The sequence below is a fragment of the Triticum dicoccoides genome, chromosome 1B (assembly GCF_002162155.2).
Source record: "Triticum dicoccoides isolate Atlit2015 ecotype Zavitan chromosome 1B, WEW_v2.0, whole genome shotgun sequence".
Lineage (NCBI taxonomy): Eukaryota > Viridiplantae > Streptophyta > Magnoliopsida > Poales > Poaceae > Triticum > Triticum dicoccoides.
In genome coordinates this window covers 482,877,385-482,890,799 of record NC_041381.1, presented here as the reverse complement: position 1 = coordinate 482,890,799, position 13,415 = coordinate 482,877,385, and the positions used below count along the sequence as shown (strand labels likewise).

At 44.5% G+C, this 13,415-nt stretch overlaps 1 pseudogene; it reads left to right on the top strand.

Moving 5' to 3' along the window:
- LOC119350497 overlaps positions 1-8,403 on the top strand; it is a 73,273-nt pseudogene extending 64,870 nt beyond the window's left edge.
- Positions 8,404-13,415: the final 5,012 nt, after the last annotated feature.

Genomic DNA, 13,415 nt, shown 5'->3' with positions numbered 1-13,415 from the left:
TGGAGGTGCTCGATTTTCTCTTGAAGCTTGAAGATGGTCTCCCCAATGACTTTGGCATCCAGCTTGTGGTTGTTGGTGAACTCCGTGATTATCATCTGGTTGGCGTTGAGTCCATGCTCCACCATCCCTTGACACTTGAAAACTTCTTGTTCCATGGCTTCGAGCTTTGTCTCCACGCTCCCGGTACGCCTTGGTCCTTCCACATCGTGGATATGCAACACCCCCTCACGCATCTCAATGGTTTGAGGGTGATGCAGCACCTCCGCAAGATAGGGGTTGATAACCCTCTCGAAAAACTTGTCCTTGGGAGCGCTTGAAGACGACATGATGCTCTAGATCTGAAACAGAAACAACTCGAAATGAAAGCAGAGGATATTTGCGTGATACTATGGTCAAAACCTTCGGGAGTATATATAATGAATTTTTACTGACCAAAATACGTAATATACAAGAAAACAGAGTCCGGGAGGCACACGAGGTGCCCACGAGACAGGGGGGCGCGCCCTACAGGGGGGGGGGCTCCTCTCTCGTGGGACCCTCGTGTCCCTTTCGGACTACTTCTTTCTTCCTAAAATCCTTAAATAATCCAAAACTGATGAAAATTGCCATTAGAGTTGTTTTGGAGTCGGTTTACTTACCGTACCACATACCTATGCCTTTTCAGAGTCTGGAATGTTCTGGAAAGTGTCTCTTATGTATTCCTCAGGGGTTATGGTTTCAATAATATTAGTTTCAACATTGATAGGATTGCCTGAAATATAATGTTTAATTCTTTGACCGTTTACCACCCTCGGATTTGTGCCTTCAAATTTGTTGATTTTTATAGCACCAGAACGATAGACCTCCCCGATAACGTAGGGACCTTCCCATTTTGAGAGAAGTTTTCCCACAAGAGTTGAACAATAACACATAATCTCCTACATTAAACTCAAGCTTTTGTATCCTTTTATCATGCCAGCGTTTGACTTTTTCTTTGAAAAGCTTAGCATTCTCATATGCTTGGGTTCTCCATTCATCAAGTGAGCTAATATCAAATAACCTTTTCTCACCGGCAAGTTTGAAGCCATAATTAAGCTCTTTAATAGCCCAATATGCTTTATGTTCAAGTTCAAGAGGTAAATGACATGCTTTTCCATAAACCATCTTATATGAAGACATACCCATAGGATTTTTGTATGCAGTTCTATAGGCCCATAATGCATCATCAAGTTTTTAGGACCAATTATTTCTAGATCTATTCATAGTCTTTTGCAAAATTAATTTGAGCTCTCTATTGCTCAACTCTACTTGACCACTAGACTGCGGGTGATAAGGAGATGCAATTCTATGATTGACATAATACTTAGCAAGCATCTTACGGAAAGCACCATGAATAAAGTGTGAACCACCATCAGTCATAATATATCTAGGGACTCCAAACCTTGGAAAAATAACTTCTTTAAGCATTTTAATAGAAGTGTTATGATCAGCACTACTAGTTGGAATAGCTTCTACCCACTTAGTAACGTAATCAACAGCAACTAAAATATGTGTATAGCCATTGGAGGCAGGAAAAGGTCCCATATAATCAAAGCCCCAAACATCAAATGGTTCAATAACAAGAGAATAATTCATAGGCATTTCTTGACGTCTACTGATGTTACCTATTCTTTGACATTCATCACAAGATACGACAAACTTATGAGCATCTTTGAAAAAGAGTAGGCCAATAAAAACCAGATTGTAGTACCTTGTGTGCAGTTCTATCTCCAGCGTGGTGTCCTCCATAGGATTCAGAGTGACACTTGCGTAGGATTTGTTCATGTTCATGCTCAGGCACACAACATCTAATAATACCATCTACTCCTTCTTTATAAAGGTGTGGATCATCCCAGAAGTAATGTCTTAAATCATAAAAGAACTTTTTCTTTTGCTGGTATGTGAAACTAGGCGGTATATATTTAGCAACAATGTAATTTGCATAGTCAGCATACCAAGGAGCAGTACGAGAAGCATTGACAACCACTAATTGTTCATCAGGAAAACTATCATTAATAGGCAGTGGGTCATCAAGAACATTCTCTAACCTAGACAAGTTGTCTGCAACGGGGTTCTCAGCTCCCTTTCTATCAATAATATGCAAGTCAAATTCTTGGAGCAAGAGAACCCATCTAATGAGTCTAGGCTTAGCATCTTTCTTTTCCATAAGATATTTAATAGCAGCATGATCAGTGTGAATAGTAACTTTGGAATCAACAATATAAGGTCTAAACTTATCACATGCAAACACAACTGCTAAGAATTCTTTTTCAGTGGTAGCATAATTTCTCTGGGTAGTATCAAGAGTCTTACTAGCATAATGGATAACATTCAATTTCTTATCGACTCTTTGCCCTAGAACAACACCTACAGCATAATCACTAGCATCACACATGATTTCAAAAGGCAAATTCCAATCAGGTGGTTGAACAATAGGTGATGTGATCAAAGCTTTCTTACGTGTTTCAAATGCTTCTACACAATCATCATCAAAGACAAAAGGAATATCTTTTTGCAATAAGTTAGTCAGAGGCCTAGAGATTTTAGAAAAATCCTTAATGAACCTCCTATAAAAACTGGCATGACCAAGGAAACTTCTTATATCTTTTATGTCCTTGGGACATGGCATCTTTTCAATAGCATCAACTTTGGCTTTATCAACTTCAATACCTCTCTCGGAGATCTTGTGCCCCAAGACAATGCCTTCATTAACCATAAAGTGACACTTTTCCCAATTCAGGATGAGACTAGTGTCTTCGCAGCTCTGCAAAACTCGATCAAGGTTGCTCAAACAATCATCAAAAGAGGATCCATAGACGGAGAAGTCATCCATGAATACCTCACAAATCTTCTCACAAAAATCAGAAAATATAGCCATCATGCATCTTTGAAAGGTAGCAGGTGCATTACATAAACCAAAAGGCATACGTCTATAAGCAAAAGTACCAAAAGGGCAAGTAAAAGTAGTTTTAGATTGATCCCCCACTGATACAGGTATCTGAGAGAAGCCGGAATAACCATCTAGAAAGCAAAAATGTGTGTGTTTGGATAACCTTTCTAGCATTTGATAAATAAAAGGTAAAGGGTAATGATCTTTCTTAGTAGCTTTATTTAACTTGCGGAAATCAATTACCATCCTATAGCCTGTAATAATTCTTTGCAGGATCAATTCATCTTTATCATTAGGGACAACGGTAATACCTCCCTTTTTAGGGACACAATGGACAGGGCTTACCCATTCACTATCAGCAACGGGATAAATAATACCTGCCTCAAGGAGTTTTAGTATCTCCTTTCTTACCACTTCCTTCATTTTGGGATTTAATCGTCTTTGAGGATCTCTAACAGGTTTGGCATCTTTCTCCACTGAAATTTTGTGTTGACATAATGTGGGACTAATGCCCTTGAGATCATCCACAGTATATCCAATAGCAGCTCGGTGCTTCTTCAGAGTTTTCAATAATCTTTCTTCTTCTTTCTCTGAAAGGTTAGCACTAATAATAACATGATATATTTGTTTTTCATCAAGATAAGCATACCTAAGATTATCAGGTAATGGTTTGAGTTCAAACACGGGATCACCCTTGGGTGGAGGGGGATCCCCAAGAATTTCAACGGGAAGATTATGTTTCAGCATAGGTTCTTGTTTAAGGAACACTTCATCTATTTCTTCCCTTTCCTTCATAAACATATTGTTTTCATGGTCTAGCAAATATTGTTCTAACAGATCAGTTGGAGGAACAGCAATGGAAGCAAGACCAATAATTTCATCCTTACTAGATGGTTCCTTTTCATGATGTTGTCTACTAAACTTAGCAAAATTAAACTCATGAAACATACCATCTAAGCCAACAGTGACAATATTCTTTTCACAATCAATCTTAGCACTAGCAGTATTCAAGAAGGGTCTACCAAAAATAATGGGACAAAAATCATCTTGTGGGGAACCAAGAACAAGAAAATCAACAGGGCATTTAATCTTCCCACACAAGACTTCAACATCTCTAACAATCCCAATAGGTTTAATGGTGTCCCTATTGGCAAGCTTAATAGTAACATCAATATCTTCTAATTCAACAGGTGCAATATCGTGCATAATTTCTTTATAAAGATCATAAGGTATCGCATTAGAACTAGCACCCATATCACATAAACCATGATAACAATGATCTCCTATTTTAACAGAAATAACAGGCGTGCCTACAACAGGTCTATGTGTCTTAGTATCGGGTCTAGCAATATTAGCAGTTTCACCCAAGAAGGAGATAACATGCCCATCTAAATCCTCATCCAAGAGATCTTTAATCATAGCAGTACCAGGTTCAACATTAATTTGCTCAGGAGGTGTATAGGTCCTAGTATTACTCTTATGAACAATAGTCGAAGCTTTAACATGATCTTTTATCCTAACAGGAAAAGGAGGTTTTTCGACATAAGCAGTAGGAATAATGGGATCACTATATGTAATAGTCTTTTCTTCGACTGTAATTGGTGCAACTACTTTCACTTCAACAGGAGGATTATATTTAAACCACTTCTCTTTAGGGAGATCAACATGAGTAGCAAAAGTTTCACAAAAAGTAGCTACTATCTCAGAGTCAAGTCCATACTTAGAGCTAAATCCACGGAAAGCATCAGTATCCATAAAAGATTTAACACAATCAAACTTAGGTGTCATACCTGACTCCTTACCGTCGTCCGAACCCCAATCTTCAGAGTTGCATTTAAATCTTTCCAATAAGTCCCATTTAAAATCAATAGTCTTCAGCATATAGGAACCAGCACAGGAAGTATCGAGCAAGTTGCGATTATCAAGAGAAAGCCGAGCATAAAAATTCTGAATAATCATGTCCCAAGAGAGCTCATGAAGGGAATACCTTCCTTTTGACAACATCATCGGGAATACCTACAAGCTTAAATAATCCACAAACTTCATCCACAACGATAAGGTGTAAGTTGGGATGCAATGTTCCATCTCCTGCAAAAGGATTAGCTAGCAGTTTTTCTATCATACCCAAAGGAATCTCAAAGTGAATATTTTCATAAGGTTCAGTAGGTTGAGGAGCATCTTCTGGTTGGGGTGAAGATACCCCAAACAAGCCCTTCAAAGGATTAGTTTCCATAGTGACAAGTAACAGAAAATTTCAGCACTCTATATAAATGTTTCCTTACCAAGTTCCACTCACCAAGAGTGCTACGCTCCCCGGCAATGGTGCCAGAAAAGAGTCTTGATGACCCACAAGTGTAGGGGATCTATCGTAGTCCTTTCGATAAGTAAGAGTGTCGAACCCAACGAGGAGCAGAAGGAAATGATAAGCGGTTTTCAGTAAGGTTTTCTCTGCAAGCACTGAAATAGTAGGTGATAGATAGTTTTGTCATAAGATAAATAGTAACAAGCAAAAAGTAAATAAAGTAATAAAGTGCAACAAGGTGGCCCAACCCTTTATGTAGCAAAGGATAAGCCTGGACAAATTCTAATAATGAGGAAGGAGCTCCCGAGGACACATTGGGAATTATCGTCAACTAGTTTTCATCACGTTCATAAGATTCGCGTTCGGTACTTTGATAATTTGATATGTGGGTGGACCGGCACTTGGGTACTGCCCTAACATGGACAAGCATCCCACTTATGATTAACCCCTATTGCAAGCATCTGCAACTACAAAAAGGAGTATTAAGGTAAACCTAACCACAACATTAAACATATGGGTCCATATCAACCCCTAACGAAGCAACACATAAACTAGGGTTTAAGCTTCTGTCACTCTAGCAACCCATCATCTACTTATTACTTCCCTATGCCTTCCTCTAGGCCCAAATAATGGTGAAGTGTCATGTAGTCGATGTTCACATAACACCACTAGAGGAGAGACAACATACATCTCATCAAAATATCGAACAAATACCAAATTCACATGACTACTAATAGCAAGACTTCTCCCATGTCCTCAGGAACAAACGTAACTACTCACAAAGCATATTCATGTTCATAATCAGAGGGATAATAATATGCATGAAGGATATGAACATATGATCTTCCACCAAGTAAACCAATTAGTATCAACTACAAGGAGTAATCAACACTACTAGCAACACACAGGTACCAATTTGTGGTTTTGATACAAGATTGGATACAAGAGATGAACTAGGGTTTTGAGATGAGATGGTGTTGGTGAAGATGTTGATGGAGATTGACCCCCTCCCGATGAGAGGATCGTTGGTGATGACGTTGGTGATGATTTCCCCCTCCCGGAGGGAAGTGTCCCCGACAGAACAGCTCCGCCGGAGCCCTAGATTGATTCCGCCAAGGTTCCGCCTCGTGGTGGCGGACTTTCGTCTCGTAAGCTCGCCCCCGAATTTTTCCAGGACAAAACCCTTCATATAGCAGAAGATGGATGCTAGAGGCCCACTAGGGGCCCCAGGAGATAGGGGGAGCGCCCTAGGAGGGGGGGCGCCCCCTGTCTCCTGGACAGGGTGTGGGCCCCCTGGCCTATTTCTTTTGCTCATAACTCTTTAATAAATCCAAAAGGTTGTTTCATGGAGTCTCATGTCTTTTGGAGTTGTGCAGAATAGGTTTCCAATGTTTGCTCCTTTTCCAGCCAGAATTCCAGCTGCCGGCATCCCCCCTCTTCATGGTAAACCTTGTAAAATAAGAGAGAATAGCCATAAGTATTGAGATATAATGTGTAATAACAACCCATAATGCAATAAATATTGATATAAAAGCATGATGCAAAATGGACGTATCACGTCCCCATGCGGCTCACCTCCTGGCAAGAGAAGGGCGTAGCCTGGGGCTCAGTGGAAAAACCGACCGGAGTTCAGGCATGCGTCCAAAATATGATAAGCAAGAAAATCAAGCTCGTCAACATGGTCCAAGTTATGCTCCTCCACCAGATTCTTCCGTGTTAGAGACGGATTTGCAATCTGTGGGAGTTCGACCCGGCCGAACACCAGACGCTGCGAGAGCTCTTCGGCACGACGCAAACGTCTGGAAGGTGCTCTTCAAGGCCAATGAGGTACCATCGCCTATAACTGAAGATCGCGGGCTTAGCGCAAAACGCCAAGCTAATCCGGTAAGCTTTCATATTCGCAAGATATGCCTTTTACTAGCACGTCCGCAGGAGGAACCTAAGCCTCCATGCCAATCTTTCAGGCCTGGATAATGATAGCGGAGCAGATTAACTGTCCGGCTCCGCTACCTGAAGATCCAGAATCGCCTCTTCTAATGAAGATGCTGTTTCCGATGCCCTATGAGGTGCCGGAGAAGAAGGCCAAGAAGACGGCCGCGGGGACCAGAGATGGTCTACGGCGCAAGGTTGCATCGGACATGACATCCGAAGACACCAAGTCACACTCCTCCACTGAAGACGAGGAGGAAGAGGAAATCCACCCCTCCTACTGGGGGAGAAAGAAGAGGAAGGCCGCCCCGCATGGGAAGGCCGAGGTGTCCAAGAAGGGAAAAACCTTCCTTCCAGACCATTCCACCGCAACCACCTACAACTGCGAGGAGTGGGAACCCAGGGTCAAGCCCCTGACCAAGTCATATGTATCCGGACACAATAGTATTTACAGTATGTTTGCTTTATCGCTTCTTAATGTGCCAGACATGCGCCTGCAGTCCAGCTAAATCCAACATCGAGATATCCTCCTCTTCGGAGAGATCGCTGGACCCGTTGGCAATGAACAACGAGTCTCTTCCGACACCCTCCTCCCCCAAGGCCGCGGACAACACGGAGGTGTTGTCTCGAAGGATACCAGGCCAAGGGGAGCAGTTCTGGAGACGCCTTCGGGCGAAACCCTGGTCGCCGGACACACGGGGGAAAGACCCCCACGGACTCCGATAATGGGGGCCACAACCATTTTGGCCCCTAGCCGAATACGGCTCCGGAACCAAAGTGGTTTCGGATTCAGGCAGGCAGCCTCTCTCTAAGGAGGGTGAGCCGCCTGTACCAATGACCTCTGTCCATCCGGAGGCACCAGACAGCTCGCTGGAAATGCTTCGCGGCGCTTCCATTGATGAAGAACACCATACTTTTATGAGTACAATGATTGAGAAGGTCCGGTCCGCCAAAAGCGGATTGACCAAAGCCTGCGCTAGCCTTCTAATAGGCTTTGAGGTAAGTAATAAAATTATGAGAGAGTATCACAGTGTAGACAGTAGCCCCTGATGCTCTATTTGGTGTTTGGAAAGAAAAGCCAAACAGAGGATCAAATAATATTCACAGGAGTCTAACATAAGATGTCTATTTAAATAAGCAGGCGTCGCTGCTGGCTACTGCCGCTCGTACTACAGAGGTCTCTGGACTAAAGCAGGACCTGGAGCGGACCAAGGGAGAGCTCGTCCTCGTGAAGAGGCAGTTGGAGGAAAATCAAGGTACGTAATACCCTGTCTGTATACTTATGAAAAACAAACGGTTTCTGCTGATAAAAGTGTCATGAACCTTTATAGGGGCCACGATCGAAGTGGCGGCCCTTAAGAAGGCGCTGGCCGAGGCCGAAGACAAAGTGTCCAAGGAACATGCCGCGTGCGAGAAGCAAGAGGCCCAGGTCAGCGAGGTCCAGCAAGAGCTCCAAGATTTCGTCCAGAAGTACGAGTCCTTGGAGCGTGACTCTAAGACTCAAGAGTCTGAGCTTGCCTAGGCCCTCCAGAGCACGCAAGACACCAAAGCCGAGCCCAGAGGGCCCTCTAGAGGATCGAGGCGGCCAAGAAGATTGCAGTGGGTAAGGCATTTGTTTTGCAAAGCAAGCATGTGAAGGAGACATTCTTTTTACTTTACCGAATTTGGAGTTCTCCAGGAGCGTTTGCAGATCTGTCGTGCAGCATATCAGATGCCACAGAGTTCTACCGAGCCGAAGAAGGGAGCTCAACGGAGATGCTGTTCTGGTCTCAATATCTTGGGACAGAACATCCGATGCCCTTGAGCGACCAGCTGAAGCAACTGGTCGAGCTGCACAAGGCAACCGAACTAGCCATGAAGGACCTCATAGTCCGGCCATGGCCTGCCGAGCCTATGCCCAGCAGCTACTTCAGACTCGTGAAGCGGCTTGTGAATGCCTGCCCCCGACTTGAAGTCATAAAGCGGTCGGTTTGCATTGAAGGTGTGCTGATGGCCTTTGCTCGTGCAAAGATGCATTGGGCGAAGATGGACGCCACAACGCTAATGACCGAGGGGCCACCAAAGGGCGAGGAGCATCGCCGACCCGAAAACTATTATGACAGTGTCCTGAAGGGATCCCGCCTTGTGGCAGAGCAATGTACAAAGGATGTAATCTTTGAATGAATACGTTCATTTTATCCTGTAATATGAAACAAGTTCATGTGCGCAATATAATGCTTGTTGATTTAAAATTTTACCTCCTGTGCGGCCGTTTATAAAATCTGAGAGTTGGCTAATCGTCGGCTTCTGCCCCCATGTAACTAGTACAAGGGTGTTTGGGATGAATCTAAACACTCTTTATCCAAGTTTTTGGTCCTTTAAGGAAGTGTTTAGCGCAACGAACAAGGCAATCGGACTATAAAGCTTGATCACCCTCACTTAGCCATAGGAGTTCTATAATTTTAAATTTTGGCGTAGCCCCTGGTATTTGGAAGACCGAACTTGGGGCGCTATACACGCCTAAATAGGGCAAAGACCGATTCCTTGCACAAAGCAGAAAAAATCTTTAAGGATTTGAAACCTCTCTAACAGCGACCAGCTCTCACCGCATCATGACAGTCAGTTTTCGGCTTTCTCTACTGAGATGCTTTTCTGGAAGAACCGGGACACAATCGCAGTAGTTCTCCCTTTACTACCCTAGCCGATATAGCGGAACATAGGGTAGCAAGCATAGGAGTCGGGCAACCCAACTATTGACCCAAGACATGATTCAGAGCTGATGCATATAATGCTAAAAGTTCGGGGTGCCGCACTGTTAAAAGTGTTTGGACTTTCTTGCCGTGTTATGGGGTACATTGAAGCCCCTGGCGAACTAAGCGTACCAGAATGTACGTGTGCGATTTGTAATAAATAAAATGGACAAGGAAAAAAATGAAGTAATAAGCTGATGCTACAAATTATTTTCCATTGTTATTTGATTGATACGTCTAGGCGTATGTATACAAGTAGTGCGATAAGCAAATAGGACTATTTGACATGCCCTGACCAAGAGCGAGTTGTGTGTGGGTATGTAAAACAGGTATAGCGATTGTTAGCAGAGACCACCTGGGGATTCCCTTGTACGTCAAAGCTCCTTGCTTCCTTGGTGTTTCCGTCCTGTGATGGGTCTGATGATCAGGTTATCAGAAGAGCCTCAAGAAGAGAAAAAACCTGAAAGAAAGAAAAAGGTGAAGGTATGCAGATCCAGGGTTGGTTGAGCCGCATTGTGGATCGTGGTCTAGCTGTGCCTCCGTCTGTGTCCATGGTATTTTAAGTGCGTAATTATGCATGCGTGGCACAAATTTCACCACTTGATTGGGACTACGACGGAGGCCGAATTGCTAGGTGAGCTCTGGACTAGTCGGACGATCCTATTGCAGAGTAGTTCGGACATGCTTGACGGTGTTCGGGGGCTTTATTGCCGAATTGAGGGTCTGCCTAAGAAGGCTATTCTGTACTTCTGCTGCAAGGGCCACGGTGTGCTCCTCTATTCGGAGGGAGCGCTCTATATTTCCATTGACTGTTATAACACCGCGAGGTCCGGGCATCTTGAGCTTGAGGTAGGCATAGTGTGGCACCGCATTGAATCGAGCAAATGCAGTTTGTCCAAGCAGTGCGTGATAACCACTACGGAAGGGGACGATGTCAAAGATTAAGTCCTCGCTTTGGAAGTTGTCCGGAGATCCGAAGACCACTTCTAGTGTGATTGAGCCTGTACAACAGACCTCTACAACTGGTATGACACCTTTGAAGGTGGTTTTCGTGGGTTTGATCCTTAAGGGGTTGATACCCATTTTGCGCATTGTATCCTGGTAAAGCAGGTTCAGGCTGCTGCCACCATCCATGAGGACTCGTGTGAGGTGGAATCCATCGATAATGGGGTCGGGGACCAGTGCGGCTAAGCCGCCATGACGAATACTGGTGGATGGTCCCTGCGATCAAAGGTGATCGGACATGAGGACCATGGGTTGAACTTTAGGGCAACTGGCTCCATCACGTAGATGTCCCTTAGTGCGTGCTTCCGCTCCCGCTTGGGGATATGGGCGGCGTATATCATATTTACCGTTTTGACTTGGGTAAGAAATTTCTTCTATCCCCTTGTGTTCGGTGGCCGGGGATCCTTGTCGTCATCACTATGCGACCCCTTTTCCTTGTTTTCGGCATTTAATTTGCCAGCCTATTTAAATATCCAACATTCTTTGTTGGTATGGTTGGCTGGTTTACCGGGGGTGCCGTGGATTTGACATGGACGATCGAGTATGCGGTCTAGACTAGACGAGCCCGAATTGTTTTTTTAAATGGCCTTTTCTGTTGACCGGACTTGGAGCCACTGAATCCGGCATTGACGGCCGTGTCTTCAGCGTTATCGCCATTACTGCGACGCTTGTGTGTGTTGCGTCGGGGCTTGCCGTTGCTATCTCTGGTGTCTGAAGCACCAGGATTTCTTGATGTGCTATTGGTACGACCCAACCAGCTATCCTCGCCCGCACAAAAGCGGGTGATGAGTGTCGTAAGGGCTGCATGGACTTCGACTTCTCTTGGCCGAGGTGTCGGGCAAGCCACTAGTCACAGATGTTATGCTTAAAGGCCGTGAGGGCTTCGGCATCCAGACAGTCGACGATTTGGTTCTTTTTAGTTAAGAACTGAGTCCAGAATTTCCTGGCTGACTCTCTGGGCTATTGGCTTATGTGACTTAAGTCATCAGCGTCCAGTGGTCACACATAAGTGCACTGAAAGTTGTCAAGGAATGCGTCTTCCAGGTTCTCCCAACCGCCAATGTAGTTTTCCGGCAGACTATCCAGCCAGTGCTGAGCAGGTCCCTTAAGTTTTAGTGGGAGATACTTGATGGCATGGAGATCATCGCTGCGGGCCATGTGAATATGGAGAAGAAAATGTTCAATCCATACCGCGGGATCTGTTGTCCCATCATAAGATTCTATGTTTATGGGTTTAAACCCTTCTGGGAATTCATGCTCCATTACTTCGTCAGTGAAGCATAGGGGGTGTGCGAAGCCTCTATGCCGGGCTACATCACGACGCAGTTCAGATGAATTTGGTCTGCCGTATTCGGCTCAGACGGATTTGTATTTAGTATATCCGGTGTGGCGGTCATCATCACGTGTTGGGGCGCGCCCCCGCGATGCGTAGATCGATCTTGACTGTCCTGCTTTGTTTTCCAATTTGTCTCGCAGGTCATGCGTGGAGCCCCGGCCCTTCGTGTTTCTATTTGTTCGGCCTTGGGGTGTGGGCTGGTGTTCAGACTGCTATGCCGCTTTGTCTCGGCCACGCGGTTGTCGGTCAACCGCATCCTGTGCTGGTAGTATAGGCTCTAGTGCCTCGTCCTCGAATTGAGGTAACAACCTGCGCCTCAGGTAACTTTTGGTTGGGCGCTCGAGTCCGTATTCCTCGGCCGCTAGGACCTCAGTCCATCTATCAGTGAGCAGATCTTGATCAGCTTGAAGCTGCTGCTGTTTTTTCTTCAGGCTCTTTGCAGTGGCTATAAGCCGGCGCTTGAAGCACTCCTGCTCAACGGGATCCTCAGGCACGGTAAATTCGTCGTCACCGAGGCTCACCTCGTCTTCAGAGAGGGGCATGTAATTGTCATCCTACGAGTCTTCATTCATGGCCTATTCATCAGGGATAGCTTGCCCGTCCTCCCGTCTGGCCTGTTTGAAGCTTGGCTGGGCGGGATAGTCTTCGTCTTCGGCATCATCCGGAGTACTATTATCTCTTGTGCCGGTATCGCTGTTTCTACCCTGGCGTGGTTTAGAGCGGTGCTGCTGACGTCGGCACTTCGGCTGTTTCTCAGGAGGATTATCCTCTATTGCATCCTTTTGATTGTGACAGCCTGGATTTTGCCTTCTCTCTTTTTCTGGACTTGACTTCTCTCTCTTTTTGGACTTGGTTTTTATCGTGGTTTTTGCCCTAATTTGAATTGGAGTTTGAATCATTTCAAATGGACTTGTCACTTGGGCATATCCTTGGCTTTCACCGAAGTGACCTATCTTCTTTGTTCCTCTGATCAAACCTTAAAATAATCAAATGAATATTTTTCATAAAAGAAAAATATTCATTTCTCTCCCTGAAACTCACTCCAGAATCTTGTGCTCCAAAGCAACCTCAATTTTTCTTGCTCAGAAAAATCCAAATATTCTTAGAACCATGGCACAACTTCCCATGTAAAAATATTGCATCACTTTTTTGCAATATTTTTGCTGTGGAAAATCTTTTCACTTTTGGACCAGAAATGCACTTTGT